Below are 15765 nucleotides of genomic sequence, written 5' to 3' on the forward strand. Positions count from 1 at the left end.
AATTTGGTGGGCGCCAGACCTCAACTGTGTTTTTGCAAACATTGAAACTAAGCAGATCTGCCCTCTGCAAGTATGTCTTCGGGGTCACACCATCTGTAGCTATGGATTTCACCAGCTGCAAGAGTGGGTCATCACTGTCATTCATGACAATATTTTGAAATGCAGAGCTGTCACAGAAAGTACAGCATAAGCACTGACAAAAGGCATCAAAGGAGCAGGTGTTTAACACAGAGAGTGACAATGTCCCAACTTTAACAGGCTGATGCATGTTTCCATTTTTCAATAGTCCCACTTTCACTCTTTTGGCCCCAGATGATGAATCTGCATGGAGCCATTCAGTGCAGGAACTCAGGTATGAAGACCTATTCCTCTTTTTGGGTGGAAGAATTTGTCCTCTCCAGTTTTCAACCGCGTTTTCATCTGCAGTGGAAAGGTTTCTGGTGGCTTCCGATTCCATCACATCGCTCAAATTCATGTTTCTGCTACCTTCTGCATTGTGGGTAATTATGGATGCAGGGTCAGCTTCTGTAACTTCTGCTGATGCAACTTGTCCCTCCTCCTGTTGTGCTTTTGCAGAGCAAATCCGCATATTTCCTTCGATGAAGGAAAGATGCCTAGAAATGAAGCGGTCGACTCGAATGGGTAAGTTATCATGTTTGAAGAGGCCATGTTTTACATTTTTGAATTCTGCTTCAACATTGGCTGAGCTTGCTGTGAGGCTGGTACTTTTGAAGAGGGGAACCATTATTCCTGTCCACAGTGGTAAGTAACTTGCAAGTTATAATGTGTGGAACAATCTCAGGGAGGAAATGGATGTTATCCCTATCCCCATTAGATGCAGCGTGTGTCCTGCTCTCCTCACAAATGTTTGACACCCAGTCTCGTAGGTCAGTCTGGAAGTCATCACATGGATCGACTTGATGCACTTCCTGTGCATCTTCTTCTGGAATGATGATGGAGTCTTCTGCAATCTGTGCTTTCAGGTATTTTTTGCACCTCTCTGACTCAAGAGGGGTTCCAGAGCTATCATCACCTTCTGCCTCACTGAGAGCCACAACAGTGATGGCATGTATTAGCTGCTTTGCATGGTCCAAGCTTTGTGCTTGAAGAAGCTTTGCTATTCCTCTGACAAAGAAGTCTTTGACACGGTGTGACTTCTTTTTCAGGCAGTCCCACTGGCATACCATCTTTATGCAGTGGGCAACATCAACCTGATGTAACAGGGAGGAAGTTTTGCAGACTGGTTCCCACGTAGCACACGGAAGCATTCATCAATGTATGACTTCAGGTCAGAAAGAGGAGTGAAGGCCTTCACCAGAGCACCTAGAATAGCCAGGGAAAAGTCACTCACAGCTTCTTTTGGTACAGCTGCACCTGAACGAAGCCAGTCTGTCAGCCATGTTGCAATTGCATTAATGTCATGTCTTTCTGATAGCATTTGTACCACTGGGACTGAGCAGTTGTCTCCCTTCAGAACACCTTGATATAAGAAGATGGCCAGATTTACCATTTGGTCGTGTGAGTTTTCTGACGACTGAACCAGTTGCATCAAAGCAAACTACTGAGGGACATTTTTTGGTCAGTGCCTTATAAACATGTATCTGGGTTTGACTCCAATAGTGACAAAAGAATTTATCCAGACCAATATCTCTTATACTGCCACTGTTGGGTGTGCTATATTTTAATAACTGCAAAGATAGAATGGGGTCTTTGTCGCCTAATTCCAAGTCTTTTCTCTCTTGCTTGGCTTTTCGTAAGGTTGCAAGGTTTGGAAGGTGGCTTGGTTCGGGATCTCCAAAAGCCATCAACTCTGATGCCTTTGCTGACCTCCATACAGCTGGCTCCATCCTACCCTCACACAGCTCTTTTGAAATTTGTGCACGAAGGGTTCCTGACATGAATCTTTTGGACTGGCCAGTGTGCAGGGAGATGTCAGCACCTTCGATGGAACACTGGAGCACCATTGGGCTGTTGACCGCTGGCTTGCTGTCGCATGTCATTGTAACATGGCCTTGACAGTCTTTACAGAAGCCTTTGATGTCGATGTACTTATTAGTGACCGTTGGATAAACTTTTGCTCTTTGGAATACAAAAGTACAACCGTGTTTTAATTTCCACACCAGATCATTAATGATATGAGTCCAAGTGCCAGGTTTTAAAATTGTGTAGCTTCTTTTGCCAGATGATGAAAACTGGTCGTTGTATTCAACAGTTTCAGGGATAAATTTAACCCATTCTTCAAATGGAACTTCAACCTGAAAATCTGAAAGTTGTCCAGAAGTGGTGCCAGATTCACACTCTGTGTCCACAGGGCTTTCAGTGTCACTTTCTTGAACATTTATTTCTAATGTTGCCCAGATGTTGTGTCTGTTCATTTTCACAAAAGTGTATAGGGCTTTTGCTGACATTTTGTTTTCCAACTGCTGACTTAGCTCTGTCCAGACAGGAGCAGCTGGAGTGGCTATATTGCCGTTTTCTAGGATAGCCTCTTTTGCCTTGCAGAGAAAGCAAAAAGAGACTCTCTGTCTACGGCTGGCTGTCGAGGCATCTAGTTAAAAAACAAAAAGACTTTGATTAGTATTGCTCAAAGTAATAATTCTGGCCTAAATAATTTTTAAAAAGCCACAAAACATTGATATTTTAGCATTGTAAATTACAAAACTCTTAAACTAAAAAACTTATGTTGGCTTCCCCAATTTCATTTCTACTATTTAACTATATTTCTACTAATTAACTAATATATATATATACATTCAAGAATGCATTGTTACGACTCTTGAATTGGCAATTTAAGTACTTGTTAAATTTTAATTTCCCTTTGGAATAAATTATATTTTATTTGAGTTCAGAAGATGTGCCCTTTAAGTGTTCATGATGAAATTTAAAGGCTTAAAGAAAATGCCTCACTATCTATGTGTCAATACTTGAAATATAAGTTGTGAATTTAAATAAATGCATATGTAAGCTTTCCATATATAAATCTCAACTTTTATGGGTGGATTGAGTCAATATTTTACATAAAAACTGAGGATTAGTTTACTTACCTTGTTGGAAAATCAAAATCAGAGGGTTGGAAAAATTCCAAAGATTACTTTTTCAAAACGATTTCTTTCAGACTGCTAGCTAACTTTTCACGATCGGTTGAAATTACACTTGCTACTCCACAAAAACAAGGGAAGGTGGGGGAGGGGGAATCAGTACAGTGTAGGTGGAGCCAAGCTTACGTAGCCACAACTACGTAAAAGTTGCCGAAACATTTTATGTATTTTTAAAAGTACTTGAAACCCATGCACATACATTTTGTGTCATAAATTGTATTAAATGAAACTCGTTGGGTTTAAAATATATTTACTAAATATTAAGTAGGCTACATTACCTGGATGAACTTTGTTCAACCAAGGAAGCTGCCGTGCACTTCCGGTTTTACTAGGCCAAAAAATTTATTTGCTCAAACAGCTAGCATGTTAGCTATAGATTTTCACAAAATCCTTTTTAAAATGCATAATCAGAAGACGTCAACAATGCCAATATAATTGTTGATGTTCAGATCACCTCCAAAACCAAAGCACAGTTGAACAGTCATACAGCTTATACACATTACATATGTCCTCTATTGACAGGATTCAATTATTGGAGAGAGCTATATTGGTGAAAAAAATTACTATGTAAATACATTTATTAAAATGAGACATTTTGTTCTTTTTCTAAAGCTTATTGAAGTTCAAAACAAAGAAAGGTACATTGTACAACAGCTGAAAATCTGCAGAACTTAACTGACACAATGACATAAGAAATTTATGACAGCATGCTTTGTGGTTATGTCCAACGCAGGCCACAGTCATCTATTGAGGTGTAGTCAGTTGTAATCTGAAAGAAAATATCTCCTAAGGGACAGCCGCAAAACCTAGCACTACCGGGTGACTATTTTGGTTTGTTTTGGTGCGTAATGGGGGATGGTGACGTAATCGGCCAAAATTATAACTTTTAATATCTCAACAACGAAAGCTGCACAAACGAAAATTTTAACGGCACAAACCTGCACTAACCAAGCACTAAAAAAGTAGCCCACTTTGGTTTGTTTTGGTGCGTAATGGGGGGATGGTTACGTAATCGGCCAAAATTATAAATTTTAATATCTCAACAATGAAAGCTGCACAAACGAAAATTTTAACGGCACAAACCTGCACTAACCGAGCACTAAAAAGTAGCCACTTTGGTTTGTTTTGGGGCTGTATGGGGGTGGTGGTGACGTCATCAGCCAAAATTATAACTTTTAATATCTCAACAACGAAAGCTGCACAAACGAAAATTTTAATGGCACAAACCTGCACTAACGGAGCACTAACAAAGTAGCCCACTTTGGTTTGTTTTGGGGCTGTATGGGGGTGGTGGTGACGTCATCGGCCAAAATTATAACTTTTAATATCTCAACAACGAAAGCTGCACAAACGACAATTTTAACGGCACAAACCTGCACTAACCGAGCACTAACGAACCAGCCCACTTTGGTTTGTTTTGGAGCTATATGGGGGGATGGTGAACTCTGATGACCTAAAAAAATAACTTTTAATATCTCAACAATGAAAGCTGCACAAACGACAATTTTAACGGCACAAACCTGCACTAACCGAGCACTAAAAAAGTAGCCCACTTTGGTTTGTTTTGGAGCTATATGGGGGGATGGTTACGTAATCGGCCAAAATTATAACTTTTAATATCTCAACAATGAAAGCTGCACAAACGACAATTTTAACGGCACAAACCTGCACTAACCGAGCACTAACGAACCAGCCCACTTTGGTTTGTTTTGGAGCTATATGGGGGATGGTGAACTCTGATGACCTAAAAAAATAATTTTAATATCTCGGAAACCAAAGCTGCACAAACGAAAATTACCAATCAGACTATCTGCTGGATTTTATGACGTAGGTGGGGTCAGCTTCACGTAGGTCTTCTTCTCCTCTCCCCGTGCTCACGCGCACACGCACGCACGCGCACGTACTTCCAGTTCAGCCAGCGGAGGTATTAACTCTTAATTACCCGGGAAAAAAAATCGCCGCATATTAGCAATAAACCGATATATAACGAAGTTAGCACCAGAGTTTATCATGGAGGCCTGACAGAGTCCAGGCTGTTTGCAGTAGCTCCTAATAACACGGTGACGTTTTAAGTTGGGACTTTTATGCTGCCCGTAAATCAAACGAGCTCCCGACTGGGCTGAAATCTGGAGGCCGACGCCTCATATCGGCTGCTGTCTCCCATGAGAGAGCTCTGTTTCTTCTCTGCTAGGAGAACCAGATCCATCAGAGCTGCCCTGTTCCACCAGAACCTGACAGTGACACCGTCCATCACTCCCCCGTCTCAGGTTCTATTGTTTTTTTTGTTTGTTTGTTTGTTTTTTTTTTTTTTGCCCCTTATTGAACCAGAACCAGACCCTCCAAAGCAATACCACAAGTTGACCTTTATTTTATTTTTATTTTTCAATGTTTTTTCCTTTCCTTTCCACCTGAAATCCCTCTGCACTGAAAGGCGAGGTGGATGTTTTGGCGACGTTACGTAATGCTCTACATTCATCTGCTGGTGAATACAGTAAGATGACTTTTTATCCATGCAGGATGTCCAACAGTTTTCTTTTATTTCTGCCCATTCCCCACCTCCCATCCCTCACTCTGTAGGCCTGCTCAGAGGAATGCTGGGTCACATGAGTGGGCCGGACTGACCTACTTTCGTCCAATCAGGAGGCTGCCGTCTCCCGTTCTCCTCCCCATCTCCTCCATGCAGCCCAGTCACATTGGGTCTCATGTGCTCCGGAGCAGGAGCAAAACAAATCCGGCAGCAGGGAGGAGGAGAGAGGAGAGGAAGCGAGCAACAGAGAGTGGGAAGAGTTCAGATGGAGGAAGAAGGGACAAGCAAAGAATGAGCAGAAAGCATAAAAATACAGAACAAGGGGAAGAAAACAAAAATGAAAGAAGAAATACAAAAGGACTCCATGGAGGACGATAATTTGAAAAAGCGAATGCAAAGGAGATGAATGAAGGGTTGGTGATATGAAATATGAAAGGAAAATGTGAGAAACCATGAGATGTGATGAGAAAGGAAAAAGTAAAGACAAAACAAAAAAAAGAAAAATAATAAAGATCATCACATCAGAGATGTTCCCATCATAATGCTGGAGCTCTTTTATTTAAGTGATAAATTTGCCTCCATTCCTCTTTCTCCCCTTCCTTCATTCCTCTGATTCTTTCTTGTCCCTCTTCACTTTTTTCTTCCCTCCTGCAGCCCAGTCGACAATCCCAGCTACTGTCACCTCGTCACGCCCAGAGTCCAGTGATCGTTTTCTAACTTCTGTCACCTCCAGCTGAGAGAAAAAAACCAAACAAAAACAAAACATCTTTCACGTTGCCAGATCGGACACTTTCTGGCGTTTCTCTGTTCATCAGACTTTCAGCCCAGTTAAATGACTCTTTGACACAGTCAAAACGCCAGGCGACGCTTCTGAAAAGTTGGCTCGATTAAATCAGGCTGCAAATAACAGGAGAGGTGATCCGCCATCTTCATTGCCTCTCTGTGTCACTTGGTTTTCTCGTTTCGTTGCGCGTCGCATCCATCTTGTGACTCTCTCTTTTATTGTTATCATAGACGGGAGAGTCATTGTACAATAATAATATTTAATCCTTTTTTTTTTTGTCTCTGGGTTCCAGTCAAAACAAATTTTTATTTTTTGTGATACTTATAAGAGCCAAATAAGAGCCAAAAGTGTGGTGTTTTTTTGTTTTGTTTTGGTTTTTTTTTTTAACTATGTGAATCATGTTGCTTCTGCGTGGACCCGATCCAGCAGACGGAGAGGGTCCCTGAACCACAAAGCACCCTGAAAGGCGCGTGTGATTCTGCGTGCAGCGAAGAGTCCGACAAAGCCGCCATTGAACCCTCCTTAGCGACAGCAGCGACCCCAGGGGCCCGCAGTGTTGTGACGACCTTTCTGTCGAGAGGAAAGTAGGGCAGCGGCGACCGGGGCCTGCTTGCAGCTCTGACTCATTCCTGTAACGCACTCACTGCCACCTGAAGAGACTTTTCTGTCACTGCACGGAAAACCTTTTCGGCTGCCGGCCGGCATGTTGGAGCAGCTCGAGTTTCCCGTCAGACGCATGGAGCTTGTTGCTCTGCAAAAGCTTGAAGAAAGCGGGAACACCGAGAGTTTGTTTAAGAAAAGGTTTTATTTGGAAACAATACATAATGTGAGTCCACGTACACCTTTCTCTGCCTCTGGTTGCACTCGGCTGTTACAATGATTGCAAATTACAGTAATCGTGTGACTTTTATTTGACATAATCCATAAGAGCATTAAATTACTCCCTGGGCAGAATAATGGGTTTTATTTTGTACTGAAATGATCGGTGGACCATGACATAATAATCTTCAAGCACGTAGAGAAAACAGAAGCTCACTCCATGTTATACGTCTTATTAAGTCTTCTTTAGAAACAAGTGGAAAACTACTGTTTTCTAAAAAATGTTGGCTAAAATCCTGAAATTTTTCTGATCGGGGCTGTCGTTACATAACCGTCTCACTCAAATCTGGCTTTCCAGCTGCTCCGATTAACACAGGAGTGCCTCAGGGCGGTGTGCACGGAGCCTCTGCTCTTTGCACATTTACACAATCCCACTTGATCTTTTATGAACAATGGCTCATCGTTGGTGAAACCGAAATCCCAGCCGCGCGGCTCAGACGCTTCTCTTGTTCCCGTTCAGATTCAAATAATTGCCACCTATTGTGAATGGAATCTGTGAGTAAACGCTGCCTCATCACAGAAACATCTCCAGACCCAGCCCACGAGTGTTTTGATTTGCCCTCTTTCTCAACCACCGCCGCCCAAAGCTCATCGAGCTCTAACCAGTCCCTTCTGTTCTCCGTGTTTACACCTACAACGTTCAACCCTTGAATGCATCTTAAAATAACATTTATTCACAGTCGCATTCAGTACAAATGAGTGTTTCTTCCCGTAGTCCCGTCACTGACCCATTTAGCGTTTTGGTTGCTTCATATGCCATCGTTCCGGTTTTTGTGATACCTCTGGAGAGGCTCTGCAAAAATGTTTGCCTCTTATAGTTTCCAACGCCGTCATGCCTTTTTTATTTGTCCAATTTCTCTCTGTTTTCTTTTTTTTTTTTTTTGTTGCCTTCCGTCTTTGTTTCTATGTTTTCTTCCATAGAAACAGGGTGCTGGCGAAGTCTGTCTCAGCTGGTCAGTGAGACAGATTTACAGTCTGAAATATCCTTGAAGATTGTAATGCTCATAACTTATCCAGTTTCTTTAAGAGGAAATGTTTCAAAATGAAAAAAAGGGGGTTTTATTGATTCCCAGTGATGAACGCTTGGAGTGAAGCTCGAGCGAAGGAGCTCAGTTACACGATTATATGGGTCAGCGTCATTTAGACATCATGACAAACAACATAATCACGTAATTGTCGTATGTTTTACCACAAAACAGTCGAAGTACCGAGTTATGCAACCAAAGCTGGCCTAAATAAGCCCAGTCACAGCGCGTGGGTCTTGGGTTGCCTCTTAATACTCTGACTTATTCTTAAATCTGGGCTGCAATCAGACCTGTTTGCATAAAAAGGACGTGAACTTTCTCCCAGTATTAATCAGGCCAGTTATGGGTCATTTTGCGTGGGTCCTTTTAATCCACGCTGCTCATGGAGCCGATGACCCTCAGATTCTCCAAATGGAATCGAGGAAAAGAGGCTTTGGATGTTGTGTAACCTCTTGGAAACTGTTTACACGCTGCAGTGGCGTACGAGTGCGAGTTCACAGATATCAAGCATAGGTCTCTGCGGCTGGGGGGGTTAAGGATGTCCTGTAGCAGTCTGTGTTAAGGCCTCTGACGGAAGATGTATTTTATGACGGTCACATGAAGAAGACGCTCAGGGTTTGTCCATCGTTTTCAGGATTTTGCACCATCATCTGATCCACAAAGCCGAATACGCTCAAAATAAAGATTTCATTCAATCAGGAATTCATCAAAACGCTTTCGCTTCCGCTCAGCTCCCCTCTTCCTCAACAGTCAGCGATCTGTATCTTAAAATAAGGAAAGAGTCCACTGAGGGCTGTGTGAGTGTGTTTTTTTTTCTCTGTTATCTGCGCCTCTGATAGCGTCACATATTTATAGCCACACTTCTGAACACGAAGGAAAATCAATATATGGAGCCGCTGGCAGGAAGGCTATTGGCTCAGCTCCACCTCTGGCCCACACACAAACACGCACACACGCGCACACACACACATAATAAATACAGCCGTACACATCACACACACCGATACTCTCGCACAGAAACAAATACAACCTCCTCGCCCAAAGCTAAATGGCAAAATAATCGGATTATGTGACATTTCTTTTCTTGCTTCCAGATCTGTCGTCGGCAACACAAAACGGCAAATCTCATAAAATGGAAACATCTTTTTTTTATTTTTATATTGATCCATCTTCATGACATAATACTTGCTGTAGTTTCATTATGACCGCAGAGCCTTCCAGTCCCACAGCTGAATAGAAGGCACAGGCTCCTGACAGGGTCCCATCATCGGTTGGTTTCAGGTTTTTACGAAAGACGTACAAACCTGCAGTGGAATCACTTAATGAGTGATGTCGGATCATTAATTAGAGAGACAATTAAACGATTCACGCAACTGTTTAAAACGGAACTCTGAAGTCCAATTTGCTGGACGCACGTGACGTCATCAGTGGAAATCCTTCACTCTGAAGGACGGGAACACTGGGAGCGTCACCATCTAGACATAAACGTCAATGAAACGTTAAGTCCAAACTTTCTGGAAAATGTTTTGCAGTCAATGTAAATATAAAAAAAGAGGAAATGTCTGTACGGAATGAATAAATCAGCCTAGACACAAGAAATCTATTGTTATTGTGCGGAACATGAACGAAAAAGATGACAAAGATACCAGTCTGAAGCATGTATTGTATGTTAAAGGCTTTCAAAATAAACCAGGAAGTGCAAACTTCGCCGATTGGAGCGCTGCAACTCCAATCAGAAGAAAGGCAAAAAGTGAAGCAGAAAACAAGGATGAAGGAATCTGGACATCCTCTGCCAGATTGGTTATTTTTGCTTCTGACAAGTCGGACATTTTTTTTTTGTTTGTTTGTTTTGTAGCGAGTCTATGTCACATTTCACATCTCGGTGTAATCTCACACTTTGCAGATGCTCACTCCACACCAGAGATGCTGGAGAGTCATGCCCCCCAAAAAAATCTCTAGTCTCACCCCGATTCAGTCGCTTGTCAGAAAGAAACACTTTCTCAATGAATGAATGGATGTCACTGGGTAATAAGAAGAATCTTTTGGAAGAGGTCTGTGTTTTTTTGTTTGTTTTGGTTTTCCACCTGAATTAGGACAATTTTGCACCGCCGAATCCAAAAAATGATGTCAAGTTTTCTCGACCAGGTCATATTTTTATTCTAATTTCATTTAGAGAAATACGACCTTCTGACTAAATTGATTATGCTTTTGTGACATGATGAGCTCATATATATATATATATATATATATATATATATATATATATATATATATATATATATATATATTATATATAATATATATATATATATATATAAATATATATATATATATATATATTTTTTTTTTTTTTTCTTTCTTTGTAGGAGAAAGAAAAATGGTTCTCTAACAGAGTGTATTAATTAAATATTACAAACTTGGATTTCTGTAAATTGAATAATAAACATTGATAAAGGTAAGTACATGTGAATTGAACATTACGTCATTCATCCCAGAAACTCAGGAAACCGGTCCATAGGTGAGAATGGATAATTCACTTTTGATGCTCATATTGCGTCAAAAATCACAACTTTTGGTGATTTTAGGACTCGGCACATCACAATGACTCTAAAACAGTTGGAAAACCTCAGACAATTTTTTGGCCTTTGACACCCAGTGTGATCAAGCAGGTCCTTGATCCTCTTTTGGTTTCCGAAAAAGCTATTTACGGGTTTCTTGGACAATTCGTCTACGTTTGGATCAAATTTAGCTTTGAAAATCCCCCCATCAATTTATGCTTAAAAAAAACAAAGGATTTCTGAACAGCTGCGTTGTGCAGGGAGAACGCCTAGAAGAGTTCGGTGAAAGCGGAGATGACAGGATGGATGACTGAGGTCCTACATGTTGGTCTCATGAACTGGACTCTGCTGCGTCTCCGTCTCCTCTCCGGTGGATTCGGCCACCGGCGCCGAGGCCTCCTCCTCTGGAGGCGGCTCGGGGGCGGTGGCTTCAGGTAGGCTCCACGAGGTCGTCTGGGTCATGTGACTGCCCCAATTTAAAAAAAAAAAAAAAAAAAAAGAAGATGGTTTCTAGGTTAATAAATACTATTTTCGTTACCCCACACAAGTTGCAGTGAAGGAACGGGATTTTATCCGGCTCTACTTCCTGAGCTTTATGACACGCAATTGGAAATCCAAAAACGCATCTGCATCAGCGGCGGCAGCATTAATGTGATGTTTCTTAGGAGTATTAATGGTTTCATTTTCTGGCTTCAAGCACATTTAGAAAGATTCAGTGTTTTGATGTTCTCAGTGACAGATCATTTTCCCTGTTTCTGAGAACTGTGGAATCCCATCTGGAGTTCAAAAGCACAGAGCGTGATCTACATCTCCGCTCTTAATCCGGTCCAATCAAAACCGAGTTTTTTTTTTTTTTTTAAATCAGATCCTGCTCTGTCAAGGTCTGATTATATGAGAACCAGCAGGAAATTAAGGAAAGTTGTTGGACAATGCCTGGCAGGAGGTGCTTTTAACTTAAATGAAGGAGAATCAGAGTTTTTTTTTCTTCCTCTTTCTTTTTAGAAACCTGATGGTAAGATCTTACTTGACAAAGTATATGACTCCTTCTGTGGTGTAGGCCTTCTCCCAGCCATAAGGCGGACCTGGCAGGGAGACAATAAAACATCTTGATAATTATTTTTGTTTCAAAGTACTTACACCTTCAGGGTGTTTCCACATTTTGCTGTGTTCCAACTTCTTCTATGTTAATATGTTCAATGGATGAAAATGAACAATTCTTCTAAAATAGTCCTGGATAAAAATGATTTAAAGAACATTTCTAAGAACAAAGTAAAAGAAATGTAAGGGCAAGAATATGAAAAGCATGCAGGAAACCGAAAGATAACTAAAAATAACCCCAAAAAACAAAACAAAACAAAAAAAATAGGGTAGGTAATAAATGACCATGACACAAACAGGGAGAAGAGACAGAAAGACAGGAGTTTGGATCTTGAGGTTGTGATTGCTGGATGAGCAACGGGCGTGCTGATTGGATGGAATGAAACACAGTGGAAATAAATGGTTTTCGCAACAAAATCATGACATAGAAACTTTTTACTTCATGAGGGTTACCTCAAACAAAGGACATCAAGAAAGCAAACAATGTAATGCAAAAACTTAAGATTTCAAGAAAAAAAAAAAAAGATTAACGATTATATTCAATGTCCGGGAAAAAAGAAAAGATGACGGTGCAGCTAACTTAACTGTGACAGAAATCGCTTTGGTTTGACACTTGATGCTACTTGGTCTGAAAAGTAAAACACAGACGTGGGATTAATACAATAATGAGATGTGTTTAATAAAGCAGAATGTTCAGCTGCTATGTAAAAATAATTGTTTTCGCACATGTTTGTTTTTGATTTCAAGTGAAGCGGTTATGTAAGAGAATTACTCCAGACGCTTTGTCTGAGGCTTGCTGGGCTTGTTGACCCAGCGCCGGCTCCTCCCTTAAGCTGTTTTTCTTAGTCATTCAGTTTTATATGTCAGGTTGATTGAAACTGAGTGAAAAGATAGCCTGTGCCTAAAAAAAGACTCGAGAATCCCTTCAGAAATAATGAAAAGCCAAAAATAAATGATGCCGAAATAATTTCTGGATTTGTGGTTGTTGCGCAAAACAGTTGTTAAAAAAAAGGAGTGGGTGGGTGCAATGAAGAATTTTTATTTTTATTTTTTGTGACTGAATAATTGTTTCACTGCAGGTTTGAAAGTGGATTTCTGCTCCGAACATTTTAGGGAACAACACTCCTTTACCAGTTTCCGCAGAGGAACGACTTCACTTAGAGATGATCATTTATTATTAATGCAGCAGAGTTCAGCAGGTTCGTCTAGTTTACATACAGTGACTTCACGTGTTACACCTTCTGTTGAGTATCAGGCAAATCTGCTGATTTTAAAAGCTCTGCCAGTGACCACATTGCTGCTCCAGTTCTGTCTTCTTTTCAGACAGAAGACAGAGCTTTTTTTTCTCCTGCTTTGAACTACTGACCGATTTCAACCCCCCCTCCACTTCCAGTGAAGCTCTAAATGCAGATGAGAGCTATTCTCTGCTTTAAAAGCTGACTGTAACTTTAAAATAAATGAGCAGAGGCAGCTGGGAGTCACTAAATTATTCCAGATGTGCTTAAAATCTTGCCCGATATTTGGTCTGGATCAGTTTTACAGATGCACATAGATCCCATCTTGCGGATGTCGCCCGGATCGGTCGGCCTCCCCCCTAAAGTTTGGTTTTGAGCGTCGCCGGGGAAGACGTGGGCGTCCTGCCGTTGTCTCGGTCCCGCAGACGTCCTTCAGCGTTCACGGATAAGTCGGGAGGGAGGGAAGAACTGTGAGACCGAGCACGACTCGGTCTCGCGGAAAGTAGGTCAGGCTTTGCAGCACACATTCAGACGCCGACACATTTCGTCTACGACGGTTTTAGACGGAGGCGCACGTTCGGAAAGCAGGACGCTTCAGCAACAGGTGGGAAGTCGAGCCCAAGCCTCCTATCTGTCGTTACACGACGACTTTAAAATCTGTTTACGACTTTGAAAACATAGTAAAAAAAATAGGCAAGTAAAACCACAACAAAGCCATGAGACTGGGGAGATGAGCATTAAGAGAGATACACCGCAACTGATCCTGACATCATAGGAACCTAAGAGGAAAGCGGGGATACTTTTGTTCTTTTCATTGATAATAAAGAAAAATAAGCATTGTGAATTTTCCCCAATAGCAGAAAGTATCTGTGCTGCAATACTCAGCATGGTCTGTGCTGCAGATTCAATTCCCCTGGTTGCCTGGAAACAGGTAGGGCTTCAGAATCGTAAGGCTGCTGCAGGACGTCTTTATCCTTCAGCACTTTCTACCACTTTAATTGTTTTCACTCATGCCTGCGTCTGGCTGGTTGTCCTTGCAGGCTAAAATGATTTACACAACGTTCGGCGACTAAAAGGAAGTTTAGTCTCCAATGAACATAATTTTCACCTCTTTATATATATTTTTTTCTAAATGGAAGACTGACTTCTCCAGCTGGGTTTGGGAGAAAGAGGCACTAACTGTGCTTTTTTCCCCCCACTGTGGCCATTGCCCAGTTCAGATCATCGACTTGTTAGTCTTCTTGGTCGCAGCAGGAAGTCACATTTTCACAACAATTGGCAATTAGCAGGAAGTAAAATATTCAGCAGCTTCCACAGACGATGGAGACGGGGAAAATATTGCCATGACAACCTGTCGTCCATCTGCAGCTCTGTCCTCGGAACACGTTTCAGGTGCGGCAAACACTTTTAGTTCACATTTCAACACATTTAGTTCACTCCAGACTTCTTGATGCAGATAGTTGAAAAGGAAAAACAAAAAAACATCCCAGCTTCTGCTCAGGAGCTTAAATAACACTCTTTTCAATATTACCTAACTCGGACCAACTCGTGTTACCTGTAAGCTTCCCGATGTCATAAGCTTCAGATCTGTCCGATAGGTCTGACTGGATCAAATTTCTCACACGATTTCTCAAACGATTCAAGCTCTTTGGTTTCCTTCCAGTGCAAAATTTTGTTCAGTTTGGTTTATTTGAATTTAATCTTCACTATGCCCTCGCAGCTGTTATTTCTTATATAAAAGGCCGTTGTTTCTCATTGTAAAGGACAGAACATCACACCACAGGACAAAGATGGATTATAGTCCTTTAATTGGTCGGACTTACTCGACCAGGAAGCAACTCTTTCTCTCTCTGTGACGCTAAAGTTGACATGCTAGCTGCCGTCATCCACGTCTTTCTATCAGTGCATCAGCGAAGCATCAAGCAGCAGTTTTTCTTCTACGTAGTGTTTCATGACAACCTCCCGACGAATCATAAAACTTCCTAAATATGCTCTTTTAAAATAGCTTTAATGTGGTTTTACGGTCGGTTACAGTGTTAAAAAGTCTAAACATAAACAAAGTTGTCATCAACGTTTCATTGCAGAAGCACCCGCGGCCGTTCTACAGCAGAATCAGCACCATGGACAGCAACAACCGACAGCTCTGGTTCAAATGAGGCTCGATGGCCGCCGATGCTCGGGCATGCTGCGCCTCCTTCACCATTTCAACACATTTTGAGATCGCGTTTGTAGGAAACTCATATTGTGCTCAGCACAAGATGCTCGATCTAATTCATTCCCTCTTCTTTGTGTTTGAGATTAGATGATCTAGAAGAGCCAGAGTGATGAATGACCAAGCAAATGTCAGGTATCGGCCGAAAACGGTCCAAGATGTTAATCAAGAAGTGCTGAGTTAAGAGTTTAGTGACATTTGATGAAGACGATGAACAATTTTTGGAGTCAATTTGATGTACGTCTATGAGTTTTGAGAATCTGAGGCAGTGAAAATGTTGGACATTATCTATTTTGTAGAATCAGAATTGACAAGACCGGAACATGGAAGTGCATCAGTTGGGAGAAAA

General features: G+C 41.4%; 1 long non-coding RNA gene across 1 annotated transcript; it reads left to right on the forward strand.

The window, feature by feature from the left end:
• The first annotated feature begins 61 nt into the window (after positions 1-61).
• On the forward strand, positions 62-1211 carry LOC129368131 (uncharacterized). The gene is made up of 3 exons (XR_008606788.1): positions 62-762; positions 836-983; positions 1167-1211. It is a non-coding gene; the product is annotated as an uncharacterized LOC129368131 (long non-coding RNA).
• The last annotated feature ends 14554 nt before the right edge of the window (positions 1212-15765 follow it).

The sequence above is a fragment of the Poeciliopsis prolifica genome, unplaced genomic scaffold (assembly GCF_027474105.1).
Source record: "Poeciliopsis prolifica strain line A6 unplaced genomic scaffold, Auburn_PproV2 SCAFFOLD018, whole genome shotgun sequence".
Classification (NCBI taxonomy): domain Eukaryota; kingdom Metazoa; phylum Chordata; class Actinopteri; order Cyprinodontiformes; family Poeciliidae; genus Poeciliopsis; species Poeciliopsis prolifica.